Source organism: Lucilia sericata, unplaced genomic scaffold (assembly GCF_015586225.1).
Source record: "Lucilia sericata isolate MDLA Ls3-8-SP2 unplaced genomic scaffold, ASM1558622v1 Contig000003F_arrow, whole genome shotgun sequence".
Taxonomy (NCBI): domain Eukaryota; kingdom Metazoa; phylum Arthropoda; class Insecta; order Diptera; family Calliphoridae; genus Lucilia; species Lucilia sericata.
This window is the reverse complement of record NW_023994044.1, coordinates 1,787,712-1,809,187: the sequence shown is the minus strand read 5'-3', so window position 1 is coordinate 1,809,187 and position 21,476 is coordinate 1,787,712.

Here is a 21,476-nt window from a genome sequence, read left to right as displayed (position 1 = left end):
ACTAAAAATATTTAAACTTCAGATTTAAATAGCATTGGTACTAAATATTGCCGTCTGTTTTTATGTTTAACTAGAAAAATTGCGACGTTACACTGCAATTTCTAGAAGCACAAATGAACAGTATTCATATAGTGTTTGTTGAAAAATAAAAAATATACATATTTTTTGCTATAGCACACAACACTCAAATCTGTTAAACTAATATGGCAAGTATTGATGTTTTTATTTGAGTTGAGTTTTTTATCTTTTTATCTTTCTACTGCTAGCTCAGATTATGTATAGTTTTTTGAAAACATACATACATACATACATAAATACATACATACATACATACATACATACATACATACATGGTAGGTAAGTTGATAGGAGGATGTATACTACATCAAATCCGAAGAAATACACCTAGGCCACTATCGGGCCTGTTGTGCGCTCCAATTCATAAAACAAAATTGTTCACTGAATGTATTTCCATGTTCAGAAACTCAGTTTCCTGGACGTAATTCCTAAGAATTTTTCAATCAGTGTTAGTTAGGAATGTTATTTCCGGAATAATATCACTTCCAAGATACTTGGATCTAACTTCGACGAATGCCTGACAGTGGCAAAGAAAGTGCTCCAGAGTTTCACTGTCCTCTCCACATGCTCTACATTCGTCTGAATCCGCACGTCCAATTTTGTATTGATGTGCTCGTAATCCTGTGTGTCCACCCAGAATACGTACCATCATACTAACCTCAGACTTGCTCATTTTGAGGAGATTTCTCGTCTTGAAGAAGTTTGAGACCAGGTTAGGTTAGGTTGATAGGAGGATGTATAGTACATAAAATCCGAAGAAATACACCTAGGTCACTATCGGGTCTGTTGTGAGCTCCTTATCATGAAAAAAATGGGAACTGAACGAATTATTTTTCAGTGTTCATAAACTCAGTTTCCTGAACGTAATTCCTAAGAATCTTCCAATCAGTGTTAGTCAGGAATGTTATTTCCGGAATAACATCACTTCTTGGATCTAACTTCGATGAATACCTAGCAGTGACAAAGAAAGTGCTCCAAAGTTTCACTGTCCTCTCCACATGCTCTACATTCGTCTGAATCCGCACGTCCAATTTTGCATAGATGTGCTCGTAATCCTGTGTGTCCACTCAGAATACGTACCATCATATTAACTTTAGACTTGCTCATTTTGAGGAGATTTTTCGTCTTGCTCTCATCAGGGTCACCCCATAGGATCTTCGTGGTTCTACCCACTGTTTCCTTATTCCAAGAGGCCTTATGGGATTCTCTCACCCATATTTTAAGTTCAGCTTTTGTTGCGTCGATTGGTTTCGCGTTTGTCAGGTTAACTGCCTCGAGCTCCCTACCTTTTAAAGCTATTACATTCGCCCTTTCGTTACCGACTACTCCCGAGTGGGCTGGTACCCATATGATGTGAACCTTACCTCTGGGAGAGTATTCAGTTAAAGCTTTCTTACAATCCAATACGGTCTTAGATTTAATTCTATCGCCTGATATCGCCCTAATTGCCTTCTGGCTATCGGTAAATATATTAAGCGCTGTGGGCGCCATATTTATTCTAATCCAATTTACGCATTCCGTTATTGCTCGTACTTCTGCCTGGAAGCTTGTGTTATGATTTGGTAAACGGTGGTATATTTCTGTTTCTGGGTCTTCAATATAGAACCCCACTTTGTCCCCCAATTTAGAGCCATCCGTATAACAACGAATTCCTAATGGTATTTGCTCTAATGTTCTGCTTGACCAAGACATTCTGTGTCTGGTATACGATCAGGCACGTCCGATGATTGTGTATAACCTTCCAATGTGTCCAGTTTACATTGATGACGTGTCCTATAACCGCTTTTGGCCAGTTCGCCTAAAGTAAAGAGCCGTTCGGCTGTAAGAGCCGCCTCATTCCTTAAATATGTTTCAATGGGTGGAATATCTAGCAATGTTTCCAGAGCCTTGGTTGAAGTAGTACACTTGGTTGAAGCAGCATGTACGCTGAACTCCCTGTAGTAGTTTGATATTGCACTTTTTGTCTAAAGCAGTCCACCAGATTATTGAAGCATAAGCTAGAATTGGTCCAATTACACTTTTATAAAGTCAATTTGTCATAGTAATACTAAGACCCTATTTCATGCATATAGTTTTCCTACATATCGCCCAGCACCGATGTGCTTTGTTGATCCTATCCTCTATGTGGTGTCTCTATTTTAATTTCCGGTAGAGGATTACACCTAACTACTTAACTTTGTCTGTCACTGGTATCTTCTTGCCCAGAAAGCAAGGTTCAGTATACGTAGACATTTTTGTCTTTCTTGTGAAAAGACAGATTTCCGTTTTTGCCTGGTTAACATTGAGGCCTCTCGGTTGAGCCCAGCTCAAGGCCGTATTCAGAGCCTCCTCAGCTCTTCTACACAAGTAATTTAGATCCTTTCTGGTAACCCAGAGTAAAGGTGACAAAATGTCACCCTGTGGTATACCGCGAAATACCTTTTTCTTGATAGTTATATCGTACATATCGCAGCTTATCCATCTGTTCCTTAGCATGTGGTTGATCCAGTTACGGAGCACTCGGTCAATATAAAACTGGTCTAGAGATTGGATAAGAGTATCAGTGTGTACGTATTTGAAGGCGCCTTCGATGTCAATACATACCGCCAGTGTATATAGTTTGCTATCAAAGGATGCACCTATGTGGACAACTTCGTTTAAAGCGGTTTCCACCGATCGTCCCTTTACATAGGCATGCTGCTTAAATTTTAGGTCTTTGTCGGGTATACTGTTTTTAATCATATTATCGACTATCCGTTCCAAGGTTTTAAGTAGACTTATCGGTCGATAAGACTTAGGTGTCGAATAGCTAGGTTTCCCTGGTATAGGTATAAATATTACCCTTGCATCCTGCCATTTAATGGGGGTATATGTGAATTTCAAGCATACAGTAAATATCTGAGACAGATGCACGGAAACCAGTTCCGCCTCCATCTGTAAGGGTGCCGGGAAAATGCCATCCGGCCCTGCAGCTTTATAGGGAGCGAAGCTCTTGATTGCCCCTTTAACCATATCAGATGTAATTACATTTTCCGTGTTAGCCTCCCCTTCCTCCAATTTCGGTTCATCTATGTTATTCGATATACCGGGTGGGAAATGAGAGTCCATTAGGAGTTTTATTGTCTCATCAATATCCTCCTGCCCGTATCATCGACCATAGATTCCGGTTGGACATGAGTTTTGGATAGGAATTTTTTATCTTCGATACGTCATTTACGCTGTCTACCTGTTCACAGAAAAGTTTCCAGCAGTCTCATTTGGCTCTACGAACAATTTTCTTATATTCACCATCCCAGTATACTGCGGTCTTTTTGCGCCGTGCCCGGTTAAATAGTTTGCGAAGAGTCTTACCAAGGTTCCGGATCTCCCCGGATACCCAGGGTTTCTCCTGGGCATATCTTCGCTCTCGCAGAGGGCAGCTGTCCTCGAACGGTTCAACCAAGGCACTTGTGAGCATTTCTACTTTGGCGTCTATGTCTTCTTTAAAAACATAAGTTCTTGTGACATAAGATACATGTTCTCGGTAGAAACCCTGTATCAGCGTAGAAAAGTTGGAAATTTACGTGATTTAATCCAGAAACCTTGTTGCGAATCGTCCAATGTTCCTGGATTAAAGCTATATGTATCTTACCTGTGTTAATTTTAGCCATCAGAGCGTTGGTAGCTGTCTAGCTCCGATGGAGGTTTATTTGGATAACCTCAATCATTGTCATCCATTTAAACAATCTTCCAGCGAGTTAGTGATTACATCCCCGCTCGTTGGATTTGACTCCTCCGTGTAACCTGAAGTGGCTACTGATGCAGTGGGTACCTTTGATGGCACTGCGGTGTCCTTATCAGGCATAGCAAGAGCAATCTTTTTAATCGACACTTTACCAATTTTGGACAGCACTGCTGTTCTGTCTTCTGGCGAGTGAGTGATTTCCTCCTCGCTTTTAGGATTTGACTCCTCAAAATTACCAGTACTTGCTAATGATGCTTTGGGTACCGTCTTAGGTGTTTTAGTGTCCTTATCGGGGCCGGTTTTGACATTCCTTTCAATCCCCAATGTTCGAAAGGGCAGCTGCACCTTCTTTTGGCGAGTTAGTAGTAGCTTCCTCGCTTTTAGGATTTGACTCCTTAACGTTATCAGTAGTTGCTACTGATGCTGTGGTCTTAGGTATTTTAGTGTCTTTTTCGAGGCTTGTTGTAACAGACCTTCCAATCGGCACCTTCCCAATTTTGAATATGACAGCTTTAGAGGCGAAGTAAGCCCTACCTTTATTCTTGGCAAGACTAGCCATAGATTTCTGGTCGATACCTATTACAAATAAAGTTCCCTCAGGTTCTTCTTTCCTGTAAAAGACATTGATCTTAATTTTTCATCAGATAAGTTACACCGTTGATCATTCAAAATAAGTCGCAGAAGCAGAAAATGCCTCTCTACGGTTACTTGTGTTGCTGGGACAGCGTGGATAATATAAGCTAATTGTTTCAAAAATGGCATATTGTATTGTTGTTCATGCCAGTAATTTAGTAAATTTATGTCGACATCCTCTTTTGGGGGTCTGTAATTTTCTATTTGCGCGTTTGCTGTCATAATGTCCCGGCTCATTTCATTTCGGTATCGTCATCCGAAGATGAATCGACTTCTTACATTGATAATGTTTGTCTTAATAATGACGACTAGATGATTCATCGCCATCTTCAGTGGGTAAAGATGGGGGTATATTGATGATAGATGTATTTGAAGATTTGTTGCGCTGAAAAGTTATAAATAAGGTAAAGTACAGTTTTTAAGTTTAAATTTCTAGTAATTACCTGTTTAATTGTTATTAATTTGCACATCAACTTTTTAATATGTTGCTTTGAAACCAGTTTTTCCTCCGAGCTCAAAGTGCGTCGAAAGCGAGGGTCTAAAAATCGTGCTGAATTTCTTAATGCTTTAATCTCTTCAAAAAAATCTTTAACTGCTAGCTGCATTGTGTGAGCTACACACCTTATAGATATAGCAGTTGTGTTTTTAAACAGGTCTGGGTTTATAATGTCCTCACCCTCGGATTCACTATCACTAATAGAGATGAGCGATCCAGTGATTTCTAAAGAACGTCGTTCTAAGTGAACGTGATTTGTAAATCACTGTTGTTTAAAACAGTGACTGTGATGACGGTTTTCACTTATAAAGCAAAACAATATCAATATTTTTTTCGATTATTTGGGTTAAAAGCAAATTTTTTACAATAACAACGTATTTTATTGGGCCTTATATTAAGTATGTATATATGTACATAAATATTACACAGTCATTTTCATTTTTCATGAAAAAGTCTATCAGCCTGTTTTTCTAAAATGAAAATTTGTCTTTGTTCTTAAAAATAACGAACGAAATTGGCTTTACGTTTTTGTAACGAAAAAATAAATTTTCATGTGAGTGGCAACAAAAGAGCTTTACAGCCTGTTTTTCTAAAATGAAAATTTGCCTTCGTTCTTAAAAATAACGAACGAAATTGGCTTTACGTTTTTGTAACGAAAAAATAAATTTTCATGTGAGTGTCAATGAAAGAGCTTTATTTTTCCATATATTTTTGGTTTTTAGAAATTGAATTCGTTCGTAATAAACGAAAGAAATGTCAGAAATAGACGATAGGCAAAGGCCTTTCGTTTGCCCAAAAAACAACGAAAATTATACCAAAATACGTAATAATATGTGGCCATTTGAACCAGAATGTAATTCGCAATACAAACCTTTAAATTTCTTGAGACATTGCATACAATTTTCATGTTGTTTTTAAAAAAACATTTTTTCATAATTTCAATTTTTTTCTAAAATTATTTTATTTTTGTTTATTTTTTAGGGTTAACACCAAACACCTTATTACTACATGAAAAAATATTTAAAAATTCAGAAATGAAATACGTAGGCAATAATGTTCTGTTACGATAGAAAAAGCTCATTTCATTTTAGACATTTTTAAACGAAAACTTTCAAATGTTTTATAAAAACCTAATTTTAAACTTGATCGTAATAAAATGAAATGTTCGTGTGAGAACTAACAGCCTGTTTTTCTAAAACAATTTAGTTCTCACACGAACATTTCATTTTATTACGATCAAGTTTAACAGCCTGTTTTTCTAAAACAATTTAGTTCTCACACGAACATTTCATTTTATTACGATCAAGTTTAAAATTAGGTTTTTATAAAACATTTGAAAGTTTTCGTTTAAAAATGTCTAAAATGAAATGAGCTTTTTCTATCGTAACAGAACATTATTGCCTACGTATTTCATTTCTGAATTTTTAAATATTTGTTCATGTAGTAATAAGGTGTTTGGTGTTAACCCTAAAAAATAAACAAAAATAAAATAATTTTAGAAAAAAATTTAAATTATGAAAAAATGTTTTTTTAAAAGCAACATGAAAATTGTATGCAATGTATCAAGAAATTTAAAGGTTTGTATTGCGAATTACATTCTGGTTCAAATGGTCACATATTATTACGTATTTTGGTAAAATTTTCGTTGTTTTTTGGGCAAACGAAAGGCCTTTGCCTATCGTCTATTTCTGACATTTCTTTCGTTTATTACGAACGAATTCATTTTCTAAAAACCAAAAATATATGGAAAAATAAAGCTCTTTCGTTGTCACTCACATGAAAATTTATTTTTTCGTTACAAAAACGTAAAGCCAATTTCGTTCGTTATTTTTAAGAACGAAGACAAATTTTCATTTTAGAAAAACAAGCTGTAAAATTAGGTTTTTATAAAACATTTGAAAGTTTTCGTTTAAAAATGTCTAAAATGAAATGAGCTTTTTCTATCGTAACAGAACATTATTGCCTACGTATTTCATTTCTGAATTTTTAAATATTTTTTCATGTAGTAATAAGGTGTTTGGTGTTAACCCTAAAAAATAAACAAAAATAAAATAATTTTAGAAAAAAATTGAAATTATGAAAAAATGTTTTTTTAAAAACAACATGAAAATTTTATGCAATGTCTCAAGAAATTTATAGGTTTGTATTGCGAATTACATTCTGGTTCAAATGGCCACATATTATTACGTATTTTGGTAAAATTTTCGTTGTTTTTTGGGCAAACGAAAGGCCTTAGCCTATCGTCTATTTCTGACATTTCTTTCGTTTATTACGAACGAATTCATTTTCTAAAAACCAAAAATATATGGAAAAATAAAGCTCTTTCGTTGTCACTCACATGGAAATTTATTTTTTCGTTACAAAAACGTAAAGCCAATTTCGTTTGTTATTTTTAAGAACGAAGACAAATTTTCATTTTAGAAAAACAAGCTGTAAATTGTTTTAGAAAAACAGGCTGTTATTTTTCCATATATTTTTGGTTTTTTGAAAATGAATTCGTTCGAATTAAACGAAAGAAATGTCAGAAATAGACGATAGGCAAAGGCTTTTCGTTTGTCCAAAAAACAACGAAAATTATACCAAAATACGAAATAATATGTGACCACTTGAACCTGAATGCAATTTGCAATAAAAAGCTTTAAATTTCATGAGACATTGCATACAATTTTCATGTTGTTTTTAAAAAAAACATTTTTTCATAATATAAATTTTTTATGTAAAATTATTTTATTTTTGTTTATTTTTTAGGGTTAACACCAAACACCTTATTACTACATGCAAAAATTTTTAAATGTTCTATTACGATAGAAAAAGCTCATTTCATTTTAGACATTTTTAAAAGAAAACTTTCAAAAACATTATAAAAACCTAATTTTAAACTTAATCGTAATAAAATGAAATGTTGAGAACTAAATTGTTTTAGAAAAACAGGCTGTATGTGTACAGGAAACTGTGGACCATTAACATTAACTCTGTGTTCTGATTAGAAAAATCGGAGTACGCAAAATTGATATAAATGGAATCTATTTTCACATGCATATTAACCTTTGTATGTGTGAAAGCTTTTTTTAAAATTGTTATAGGGTGTTTTACTATGATCATATTGAGCCTCAAAATACGAGATTTCGCTTATCAATTTAACAATAACGACATTCCAAAGAATAAATAAACACTAACCTGTTTTTTCGGCCATTTGTAAATTAATGTCTAACACGGAACGATCATGGTGTGTAGCTATATCCTTTTCTATTGAAAAATTTGCACTTTGGTCACATTCATTATATGGTTTTTCATTTCCATATATTTTGTTTCCACTAATTCGTTTATATTTTGAGATGTGATGCGATCCATTTGTAAACCATCGAAAAGTGGCTTTGATAATACTTTAAAACCTCTTGAATCAAAGAAAGATAAGGGTTGTGATTGAACAGTATCGAATTCCAAACAAACATCATTAATGTCTTTTTCAAACATCTCCACCAAAAATTTCTTTTTTCTTTCTTCACCGCAGTTCTGTTCTGATTTATTCTGAACTTGCTCCAATTCTTCCTGGTATATAACAAAATGAGAACATATCATATGTCTTCTTAAATTTTCACCCATGAATTTTGTAGAGCATAATTTTCAAATGTTCGCATTCACATTTTTATTATAAACAAAAAAATTCTCTAATAAGAGTGTTTCTTTTACGGACCATTTTTGAAATATTTTTTATGTTTAAAATAAATTAATCTTTTTAATACTGTCTTGTGTTCAACAACGATTTTAAATAAAATAAAAAATATTTTCTACTACATAATTTTTATTGACAAGAAAAAAATATTTCTCAAAAATATTAGATATATATTTCGAAAAAAGACAGCAATTAACTTTATTCCAAATTTTTGACACGAATACGACTAATATTTATTAAATATTATGCGTCATTTACCCTGAAAACCTGACCAAAAAGGCAAAAATGAATTTAAACAAAATTAAACAAGTAAGAAAGTATAGTCGGGCGTGAACGACCATATGATACCCTACACCAGTTATGAATATTAAATGTGATTTATTTTTCATAACAAAGCATTTATCTTTATCCGATACATTTAAGCAATTTATGGATGAAAAACTTATTTTCTGAAAGAGGCTTTATATGGGGGCTAGGGGCAAATATGGACCAAGCCCGATAAAGTTTTGTGAATGTATTTATATAATATTTATTTGTGCCCGATCTTTATGAAATTTGGCAAGGTCATCAAGACTTATAAAACTTAGTTGCGCCGCTATTTATCGATATACATGTATATTTAACATAATTATGAGCTTTGAAGCCCTTTTGGGGGGGTTCTGTTGTATGGGGGCTAGGTGAAATAATGGACCGATTTGAACCATCGTTCTTGAGCCAAATAAAACGTGCGTGCCAAATTTCATCCAATTATCTTGAAAATTGCGACCTGTACCTTGCGTACAAGGTTTACATGGACGGACGGACGGACATAGCTTAATCGATTCTAAGCCGATTGGTATACTTTAAGGTGGGTATAGAACGAATATTTTTTGTATGTTACAAACATCAGTGTAGGGTATAGAAACTAGTGAATTTTCAATACTTTAAGTTCAGATTTGTAGTTTTGAGATGATGTCAAAGTCAAGAATTTGATGGAAATTAAATGCGTTTTTAGAGCTTTTTTTCTTTATAACAGGTTTATATGATATTTTTTGTGGCTAAACGAAAAAGGTTTTATATTGAGATTTTTTTATTTGAAAGTTGAGACCACCTGCTAATTTTGATTTTTTGGTTTAATATATATCTTATATAGAAGTGTTAGAATGGTTAACGTGATAGCTCACTGCACGCGAACTGTCAAGTAGAGTCGAAGAGACTCCGTTTTGACCAATTAATAATTCGTTCAAAATTTTAAAATAATAAAATGTTACACTTTTTATCACTTCAAAAAAATAAGGATTTTAAAGGTGAAAGTAGTTATTAGTAGATTAATGTTATATACCACACCAAAATATGAACTTTCAATATTCAGGAACAAAAAGAAAAGTCTGCGCAAGTTTGCGCCATTTGCGGTTCTTTGAAATTTTCACTTTTTTCAATTTTTGCTCAATTTTCATATACTTTTTGTATCAATTGTTGATTTTTCCTTTTGATCTGCAATCAAAAAGTGTGCGGTATTTTATTTTTTTTTCACCAAGTATTTTTGTTTATTGTTTCAAAATGAAAAATTAAGCGCAGAAACGTAGAAGATGTTGTTGTTGCCTCTCAAGGCCACAGTATGAGTAAGAGACAAGCAACCGCTAGTAGTTCTCTTAGAACTACAAATGTAAACTTTTTTACACCCCTTCAAACTCTTGATAATGATGATGATAGCGATGAAGCTGTTGTCGAACCAGCTGTTAAGGTGAACATACCACCAATAACAATTTTAAAATATCAGATGGAGCAAATACATGAAATGTGTAGAATATTGTCTATAAAAGAATATTCAATTCGAAAAATTTCAATGGGTTTGAAGCAGGGACCGTAACCGTTATGATTTTTATAATAAAACTCAGAAAATAATAATTATTTTGGATTTTTATTTTTTTTTTTTTTTTTTTTGGTGGAAATAATAATTATTTTCTGATTTTTATTTTTTTGGGCAGAAATAAAAACCAAAAAATTATTTTTATTTTTTTTTGGCAGTAATAATAATTATTTTTGGATTTTTATATTTTTGACAGAAATAAAAATCATTAAGGTAATATCATTTTTGTTTATTCATTTGTTTGTTTATTCGCTTGATATTTTTCTTTGCTTATTTGATCTTAGATAGTTTCGTTAGTTTGTTTATTTGTTCGTTCGTCAGTGTCTTTGTTTGTCCGTTTAATTGTTTGTTCGTTAGTCTGTCTGTCTGTTTATTTCTTTGTTCATTATTTTATTTTAATATAAAATAATATAACATATAGATATATTTAGTTATACATTTTATTATTTATAAAATTGTTTCTTTATTTGTTTTTTTATCAAGCTTAAATACGAATTACGTATAAAGAAGAAGAGCTATACTTATTTTTTTTGTAATTATACATTTTCAATTAGCTAAATAAGACAATGTGTCCTAAAATAAACATGTATTTTATATTTTGTGTACTTATAACAAAAAAATAAACAAACAATTTTATAAATAATAAAATGTATAACTAAATAAATCTGTATTTTATATTATTTCATCTTAAAATAAAATAATGAACAAACAAATAAACAAACAGACAGACTAACGAACAAACAATTAAACAAACAAACAAAGACACTGACGTACGAACAATGATTTTTATTTCTGCCAAAAATATAAAAATCAAAAAATAATTATTATTTCTGCCAAAAAAAAATAAAAATAATTTTTTGATTTTTATTTCTGCCCAAAAAAATAAAAATCAGAAAATAATTATTATTTTTTGCCAGAAAAATAAAAATCAAAAATTTAAAAAGCATAGCGTTTTATAAAAATGTAGCTAAAAACAATAAAAATGGTATCTTTAAAGTTGTTCTCCTATAATTTCTTATATTTGATTTTTTTTCTTTAAAAATTCAAAGATAATAATTATTTACGATCCCTGGTTTGAAGTTATTTTGCTCAAATAAAGATCTTGATAAGGTATGCCTAGCTCTTACCGAAATATTTCAATTAGAATATTTTACTTATGCTCAAAAGAACGAGAAACCATATAAAGCTGTTCTTCTTGGATTGGAGAAAACTGACCCTACAGTTATTAAGACACAACTAATAAATTTAGGCCTTATCATCAATGCATCAATGTTAAAATGGTGACTAGGTCTGCTGAAGGTAGTAGAGAATATATTATTTTCATCGTCTATTTCGAAAGAAAATCAATTACCCTTAAAGAACTAAGGCAAAATTACTCTGCTATTAATTATATTAAAGTAACATGGGAATATCAAAAACCAAATAAGTCGAAGCTAACACAATGTTACAATTGTCAGTTGTACGGACATGGATCCAGTAGATGCAAGGTAAAACCATTCTGTGCAAAATGCGCTGGAAACCATAAAAGTATGCTCCTCTACAACTATAAAATGTGCGAACTGCAATGGTGGTCATAAGGCTATGTCGCCTGAATGTCCAAGTAGAGAACTATATAAACAAATTTGACAACGATCTCAACCAAAGAGTCCTAGAAAAAGAATACAAGCATTTAATAATGGCACAAATTACAACAATAATTTCCCAAATACTCCAAATCAAAGTATGGGTAATCGTTCAAATACATCTAGAATGAATTATAATCATCAATTCAGTCATTCCATCAACAATAATGTTAATAACAATAATAATTTGTTTTCATTTGAAGAATTAAAAGATCTTACATTTGAATTAATATCAAATCTAAAAAGCTGTAAGTCTCGTGAAGAGCAATATCAGGTTGTTACCAACCTTGCCTTTAAATTTTTATATAAATGAACAATAACATCAAGTTAATATCATGGAATGCCCGTAGTATTCGTACAAAAAAGAAGAACTTTTTAATTTCTTAGTGAAACACAATGTTGATATTTGCCTAATATGTGAAACTTGGCTTAATAATAAATTATCTATTAGACATAACAGTTATTACTGTTATAGATTCGATCGCCAAACAGGAACAGGACGAGGAGTTGCCATATTAATTATGAAAAATATTATTCATCAACCTTTACCACCAAAACTACTGAATTTATCGAAAACATTGGTGTTAGAGTAAGTTGTGGAAATGACTGTGTTGACATTTACTCTTGTTATTTTCCAGGAGGCACTACTGGTTCAGACATCTCAAAACAACTTAAATTTAAATCTGACCTTCGCAAGTTAATAGATACTAGCAATAAATACATATTAGGTGGTAATCTAAACTGCAGACATGGCACAGTGGTATAGGAAAAAAAAAAGAGGGAAATAATTCGGTAACTTCTAAACGGTTAATCCGATTTTAATGAAATTTGGTATGCACAAAGAGGAGGTGTTGTCGAGTTTAGGTTTTGAATTTGGACCTTATAGGCCAACCAGGGGCCCGGCGGGGGGTCCTCAAATTAGGACACCTCGGCTATGTTAAATTTTTAAAACGATCCTATTTCTTCATTTGAGTTCCGATTTAAAAAAAATTTCGTATATAGAATCTCCTCATCGAGCACTATAAAAATAGCAGTAAATTATCTCTTATAGTTTAGGAGATATTCGCATTTGAAAATTAAAATTTTAAAATTTTTACCGTTCTTACTTTAGTTTTTTGATAATAGCGGGTCCAAATATTCCCGATTTTCGCCATTTCTTTTTTTATTCGCTTAACAACAAGTTTATATATCAAGCAGTGAAAGAATTATGTAAAAATCATGACTGAGTCCAAAGTTATAGGCATTTTAATTTAAAAAATTAAAAAAAGGCGATTTTTTGCCATTTTTTTGGGAAAAAAGTATCTTTTTCTTTTTAAGTTATCTAAAAAGTTTCTAAGAAGATGTATATAGAATTTATACTTTTTGAAAAGCTGACTTTACATAAAATACGATAAATGAAACAAAACCTAAAAATTTTTGATACCGAGGGGACCAGGTCCATCCAAAAAACCCTATTTTTTTATAGAAAATTCAATTTTGAGCATAAATTCTCAAATCGCATAGTCGATATCAAATTATAGTGACCTGTTTTATATGACCCAATATGTTCTTAATCATTTTGTAACGGGTTTCGATAACCCCGCCCCTGGTATGGATATAATAGGCAAAAAACCAAAAAATCCCATTTTTGGGATTTTTTAAAACTTTTTTGGGAATTCCGGGATTTCTAATAAGAAAATTCGAACTTTTTATTTAATTTTAGATTTTGAGTAAAAAAATCTACCTAACTGTAAAATTTCATCAAAAAATATTCATAAATAAAATTTTTATTGCAATTTGAAAAATTTGTATCTTCGCAAAAACTGAATAAAAAACATTTTTTAATTTTTTTTAAAAAAAGTATTCCGCGAATTTTTTAATTTTCAAAAATTATATACAGTTTTGAAAAATAGACAAAATTACCTTTCCATTGATATATAACATGCCTACCTAATGTTTTTTAAGTGACAAATTAATTAGGGAAAACTCAACATCTTTTAGAAAATTTACCTAGCACTATTATTTTCATCCATAACGTTAACTCTTAAATTTGTTACATATATTAAAAAATTTTTAGGTATTATTTTTTAAACTGTAATGATTTTTACCCCTATAGGTCACTTTAATAGGTAGCTTATTAAAGTGACCTATTGAGGAAAAATTCATTACATAAGGATACGTTAGACATATTAGGTAGAATATCATAACCCTTTAAAAAATAATTTAATTTAAGTACCTGTAATTAATATATAAGACAGGTTTATATCTGTTTGTAATTATTTGTAATTTTCTAACCATGGCGATCGTACTAAAAAAAAATGATTTGTGCTCCATTTTATTTGAACACTCTTCAGCTCCTTTTCAAGATAAAGTGAACTTCTTATTGAAATATATTGAAACTGCACATAAAAATAAAGTGGATAAAACTGATATATGTATGTAAAATTGAAAATTTTATAAAATCAGTTGATATAAAACTGAAGAGTGTTCGGTATTCCATTGCTAAATTTCGATCGAAATTTTCTGATTGGCTGGATGAATGTGTAGAAGTTGCTATTTGCGTATCAACTGTTGGTGCTCCCTGTAAGCAGTATGAGGATTTGAGCTCAAAATCTAAGAGGAAAAGGTTATCAACTTCACTAGAAACCTTATCTAACGAAGAAGTTTCGGACACTTTTAAAGCAATGATAAGAAAAGAAAAACAGCCTTTGGATGCCATAAAAATTGCAAATATTCTTCCAACCGCATCACCAAGACGACTGAAAAGAATTGTAAAGAGTATACCCACACCATCATCTGATACAACGTTCACTGAGGAAGAAGCTATTGCGCTTATGTTGCAGCTGGGATTAAGTCGTGATAACTACATAACGTTAAGAAAGGCGCTATCTGAAAAAGGAGTGGATGTTTTACCATCATATGACAAAATAAATGAAAAGAAGAAAAGCATTATACCACCTCCTATTGAAATAACTGATCGGAAGGCTGTTATTGGACTCGGCGCTCTACTCGAAAATACTGCTTTAAGGATTGCTTCTGACTTTTCTTCAGACCAACTAAAAAAAATAAATTCTTGTGATCTTCAACTCATTTGTAAGTGGGGATGTGATGGATTATCAGCACTCTCGGAATATAAACAAATCAACACAAGTGAATCATCTTCCGAGTATAAAAGTGTATTTATGGCATCGCTAGTTCCATTAAGAATTCGAAAGTATGCTGACAGCGATTCTCCATCAACCAGTTTCGATGATATTTGGAAGAATTCGACTCCAGGATCCAAAGCTTTTTGTAGGCCAATAAGCTTTGAGTATATAAAGGAATCCAAAACAACAACGCAAGATTTGATAAATCGTATTGAAGCAGAAATTAAAAACTTGGAACCTATAACAATCGAAATAGAAAATTATTCGTTTAACATGTCCTATGATTTAAAACTTACAATGATTGATGGGAATGTTGGAAATGCCATTACAGGAACATCATCTACTTGGTACTGCTACATATGTGGTGATAAAAAATCAGAATTTTCGAATATTTCCAAGCAAAGATCAATAAATGAGGAAACATTACAATTTGGAATATCCCCCCTACATGCTCGCATACTATTTCTGGAACATTTTCTACATTTAGCATATGATTTAAAGTACAGAAGCATACCGGAAAATGCAAACAAAAGTGCAAATAACAATAAGGAGTTAATGGAAATGAGAGCCAGTGAGAAACGAAGAATTCAAGAGGAATTTAAAAAGCGGATGGGATTAAATATTGATAAACCACTCACAGGATATGGAAGCACAAACGATGGTAATACCGCTAGACGTTTTTTTAAACCTTTTGAAACTACTTCCGAAATAACCGGAATTAGTATGGATTTACTGCAAAAGGTCAATATTATTCTAATGGCGATAAATAGCAAGCATAAAGTGAACGCAACAAAATTTGGAGAGTATTCTACAAAAGTTTCTAAATTACTTTTGGAATTATATCCCTGGAAAGAAATGACACCTACAGTTCACAAGATATTATGTCATGGAAAGGTCATCATAGAACATAATATTCTGCCTTTAGGAGAGCTTACAGAAGAACCCCAAGAATCGAGGAATAGAGACTTTAAGCATATTCATCAGTTTAGCTCAAGGAAGTGTTCTAGGCAGTCTCAAAATGAAGATATTTTTAATAATCTGATTCTATCTTCTGATCCTGTTTTATCTACTATAAGGAAACGTTGGATTTGCTACAAAACGTTAGCATTTGAAAATATTCGTGAATTTAAAGATTTACTTTATCTTTTAGATATGGACTACTGTGATACCGATTATTTTACAAAATTATATTAATTTATAAAAAAAAAAATAAATAAAGACTATTTTTATATAAAATAAATACTTGTTAATTTTTTTTAGGGATAAAGAATAAAAGATTAATCGTAAAAAGTGGCTGTAAAAATTCATAAAAATTTAGGTAGTAAAACATGCCTAACAAATGTATGGATGAAAATAATAGTACTAGGTAAATTCTCTAAAAGATGTTGAGTTTTCCCTAATTAATTTGTCACTTAAAAAACATTAGGTAGGCATGTTATATATCAATGGAAAGGTAATTTTGTCTATTTTTCAAAACTGTATATAATTTTTGAAAATTAAAAAATTCGCGGAATACTTTTTTAAAAAAAATTAAAAAATGTTTTTTATTCAGTTTTTGCGAAGATACAAATTTTTCAAATTGCAATAAAAATTTTATTTATGAATATTTTTTGATGAAATTTTACAGTTAGGTAGATTTTTTTACTCAAAATCCAAAATTAAATAAAAATTTCGAATTTTCTTATTAGAAATCCCGGAATTCCCAAAAAAGTTTTAAAAAATCCCAAAAATGGGATTTTTTGGTTTTTTGCCTATTATATCCATACCAGGGGCGGGGTTATCGAAACCCGTTACAAAATGATTAAGAACATATTGGGTCATATAAAACAGGTCACTATAATTTGATATCGACTATGCGATTTGAGAATTTTTGCTCAAAATTGAATTTTATATAAAAAATAGGGTTTTTTTGGATGGATCTGGTCCCCTCGGTATCAAAAATTTTTAGGTTTTGTTTCATTTATCGTATTTTATGTAAAGTCAGCTTTTCAAAAAGTATAAATTCTATATACATCTTCTTAGAAACTTTTTAGATAACTTAAAAAGAAAAAGATACTTTTTTCCCAAAAAAATGGCAAAAAATCGCCTTTTTTTAATTTTTTAAATTAAAATGCCTATAACTTTGGACTCAGTCATGATTTTTACATAATTCTTTCACTGCTTGATATATAAACTTGTTGTTAAGCGAATAAAAAAAGAAATGGCGAAAATCGGGAATATTTGGACCCGCTATTATCAAAAAACTAAAGTAAGAACGGTAAAAATTTTAAAATTTTAATTTTCAAATGCGAATATCTCCTAAACTATAAGAGATAATTTACTGCTATGACGACATTTTTTATAGTGCTCGATGAGGAGATTCTATATACGAAATTTTTTTTAAATCGGAACTCAAATGAAGAAATAGGATCGTTTTAAAAATTTAACATAGCCGAGGTGTCCTAATTTGAGGACCCCCCGCCGGGCCCCTGGTTGGCCTATAAGGTCCAAATTCAAAACCTAAACTCGACAACACCTCCTCTTTGTGCATACCAAATTTCATTAAAATCGGATTAACCGTTTAGAAGTTACCGAATTATTTCCCTCTTTTTTTTTTCCTATACCACTGTGCATGGTTATTGGGGATGCTTAAGAAATAACAAATGGGGCAATATACTCTATGAGATAATTCAAAATACAAAATTCATAAATACAAATCTTCCTACATTAGGTGAACATAGTGCAATAACTAACAAAAGTCAAATAGATGACATGATAAATATTTTTAATAACGTTGTTAAAGCAGCAATAGATACATCTGTTCCCAAAAAGCATATAGCGCCAATTACCAAACCAAATGTTACAGAAGAAATTGGAAAAGATTTAGAGATTTAAACGATTATTATGCAATGTCACGATTAAACAAAAATATATGAAATGAGATAATTAATTTCAGAAATCAATCCTGGAATATTACCTTGTCTAATATTGACAAATCTTCTCCGGCTTTTTGGAAAATATCTAAAATTTTCAGAAAGAAATCTAGTAATATTCCGATTTTGAGTGACAACAACAATATTTACTATACTCAGCGAGAGAAAGTAGAACCCAACAAACCAAGCCATAATCAAAATATAACTACATTTTAAAATAAACTTATAATAAAGAATTTTCTACAACATTTCATAAGGATACTTATGATAGGTTTATTTTAATGGAAATTATAAATACTTTTAAAATAATGCTTAAAAAACGCTTCGTATAGCAACAATATTTGCAATAATAATTGCTGTACACTTAGTTAGGATAACAAGTTTTACAAATGTGATTGTAAAAGACTAATGATCGCAATAGTTTTGTAATTGTTTTCCTATAAGATATCCCGTTATTTTATTGCGTGTTTTTCTTATTATTATTCTTCTTCATTTCAGTCTTCTTGTTTAGTTTGGCAAAGGCAGTGTTTTTAAGTGTTTAAGAGTGTAATTTTATAAAATAAAGTAATATAAAATTTGTGTTTAAAAATGGTAATTTAATTAATATATAAAAAATGCCACATAATAAAACAATGTGCTTTTTTACTTTATAGATGCCGCTTTTTCTATAGGATTGAGGGAGGACGAGTTCATAAAAAGTATAAACAAGTCTTTTCCATTTACCAATAATAGACTAATACGTAAAATATATATAGAAAAGTGCAAAATTGTAGAAAGTATAATTGAAAAATATCAGTAAAGTAATGAAAAATAAAAAATATGTATGAAACAAAAAAAACTATTGTTTTAATTGAATTAACAAGCTTATAAAAATGTTACGAAAATAAGCTTACTTCAATCATGTTTCAGAAACTATTTTTCAGTAAGCTTATTTCATAATTGCGATTCTAAGCTTGTTGTAAACTGCAACTAGGAATATTATCACAAGGGTTCAATTTTCTTGATAAAATAATTGTTAACAAGCATTTTACAATAATTATCATAATAGTTTTGCAAACCTAACGCTTATGGTAGTAAGTTTGTTATAAACGAATTTTAAAGCTTTTTGGTTTGTTGGGAAATTTTGGCTGAAACATTCAAATTGAATCACTCTTCTTCAGCTCATTTAAGTGATAGCGTAACTATTTCCGAAGTTAATAATATTGCTACCCAAATACTTAATATGAATTATACCCCACCTGAATCATATTTTATATCCCAGGAAAAAGTAGTTAATATTATCAAAAAACTTAAAAACAACAAGTCGCCCGGTTTAGATGGAATAAATGATAAATGCTTAAAAAATCTACCTAATAAAGGTTTTAAATATCTTACAAAAATATTTAATGCATGTCTTAGTTTATGTTATTTCCCATCTACGTGGAAAATTTCTAAAACCATACCAATACTCAAACCGAACAAGCCAGCGGATTCACCTTTATCATACAGACCAATAAGCTTACTTTCTTCTCTGAGCAAAATACTAGAGAAAATTCTGAAAGAAAAGATTGTAGTTTTCATTGATGATAATAACATACTGCCTCCACAACAATTTGGGTTCAGAACAGAACAGAACACAACACTACTCAACCTTTATAAAAATAAGAAATTTGGTGAAAAATAATTTTAATATCGGTAAATCAACGGGTATGGTCTTACTCGATATAAAAACTGCATTTGACTCAGTATGGCACAATGGGTTAATATACAAATTAAAATAATACAAAACTTTACAAAATAGATATTTTAATGTATATCTGGGTAAAACTTCGTCAACGCAAATTAATATTTCAGCTGGCTGCTCTCAGGGCTCTTGTTTGTCACCAATATTATATAATATATACACAGCAAATGTTCCAGTATTTTCCAATTGCGTTATGTCAATATTCGCCGATGATGCATCAATTCTTTGCTCGGACACATATGCAGTTAACATTATCTCCAACCTTCAAATTGATCTTAATGAGTTAAAGGCTTATTTTGATAAATGGAAAATTTATTCCCCAGTATCCATTACGTTTTATGAATATTCACATCCAATGGGAAAGTAATGTCAAATATCTAGGTGTTATACTTGATGCCAAAGTAAATTTTTACTGTCACATACCTTTCATTATTAATAAGGTCAACAAATTAATTAGGGTACTGTACCCTCTAATTAATAGAAACTCGTAACTGAATATTGATAACAAGAAACTCATTGTTAAATCTATTTTTCACCCCGTTATGTTCTACTGCGCTCCAGTTTGGTCGTCTTCCGCAAAATGTCATATAAAAAAGCTTCAAATAGCACAAAATAAAATACTTAAAATGGTTTTCAATCTTCCTTGGCATTACTCTACTCGACGTCTACATGATCTTGCAGGCATCGAGCTCGTCCATGATAGAATATTCAAATTGACAACAAACTTCAACAGAAGATGTTTAGCATCACAATATCCCCACATTAATGACATGATCTCATCGTAATTTTACCGTAGTATAGAATTTTTATCTTAATAGCTTCAAATAGGTTTTTGTAAATTTTTTTTCGTTCATATATAATAATAGTGGCCTCCGGTAGGTTAGTGGTTAGTGTTCTAGACTGGTAGACCGGAGGTGGTGGGTTCGATTCCCACCTGAGGCACTGGTTAAGGAGCGCACAACAGGCCCGATAGTGGCCTAGGTGTATTTCTTCGGATTTGATGTATATACATCCTCCTTTCAAACTAACTAACTAACTAACATATAATAATAAATCTTCACTGTAAATTTTGTACATATTACAATTAAATAACACATTACTAAGTAGAAAAGGGACATAACCCCTAAACTCTTTATACTTTAAGTCAAATGTAATACAATTGATTTTATTTGAAATAAATAAACAAAAAAAGATATTTTTAACTGAAAGTAGCAAGTGGCACTTTCTGTTTATTTTCTCTTTTTATATCATTAAAAATAAAGAAAATTTGCGGTAAATAACAGCATATAGTGCAGTTTAATAAAATAATATTGACATTTATTTTAAAATAGCAAAATAACTGCACTAGAAAATATTTTACGAAGCAAGTCCTTAATTATTGATTCAAAATTATAGCGCATTTATAATCAAATTGGCAATAATATATTTTTATATGATATGTTTATCAATATTGGATCTCGGGATGATAAAATACTTCTGCCCCTATATTTTAAGACCCATTTGGTCCCAGTTGGTATTGAGTTGCCTAAGTGTAGCGAATATTTTCGGTTTTTTCATTTCATTTTTTTTTAGCATTTTGCAATCAATTTATGCAGCTATGTATTTTAAATTCTGAAGACATGAATCGTTAATCAATCAATCGAAAATATTTTTATTTAATTA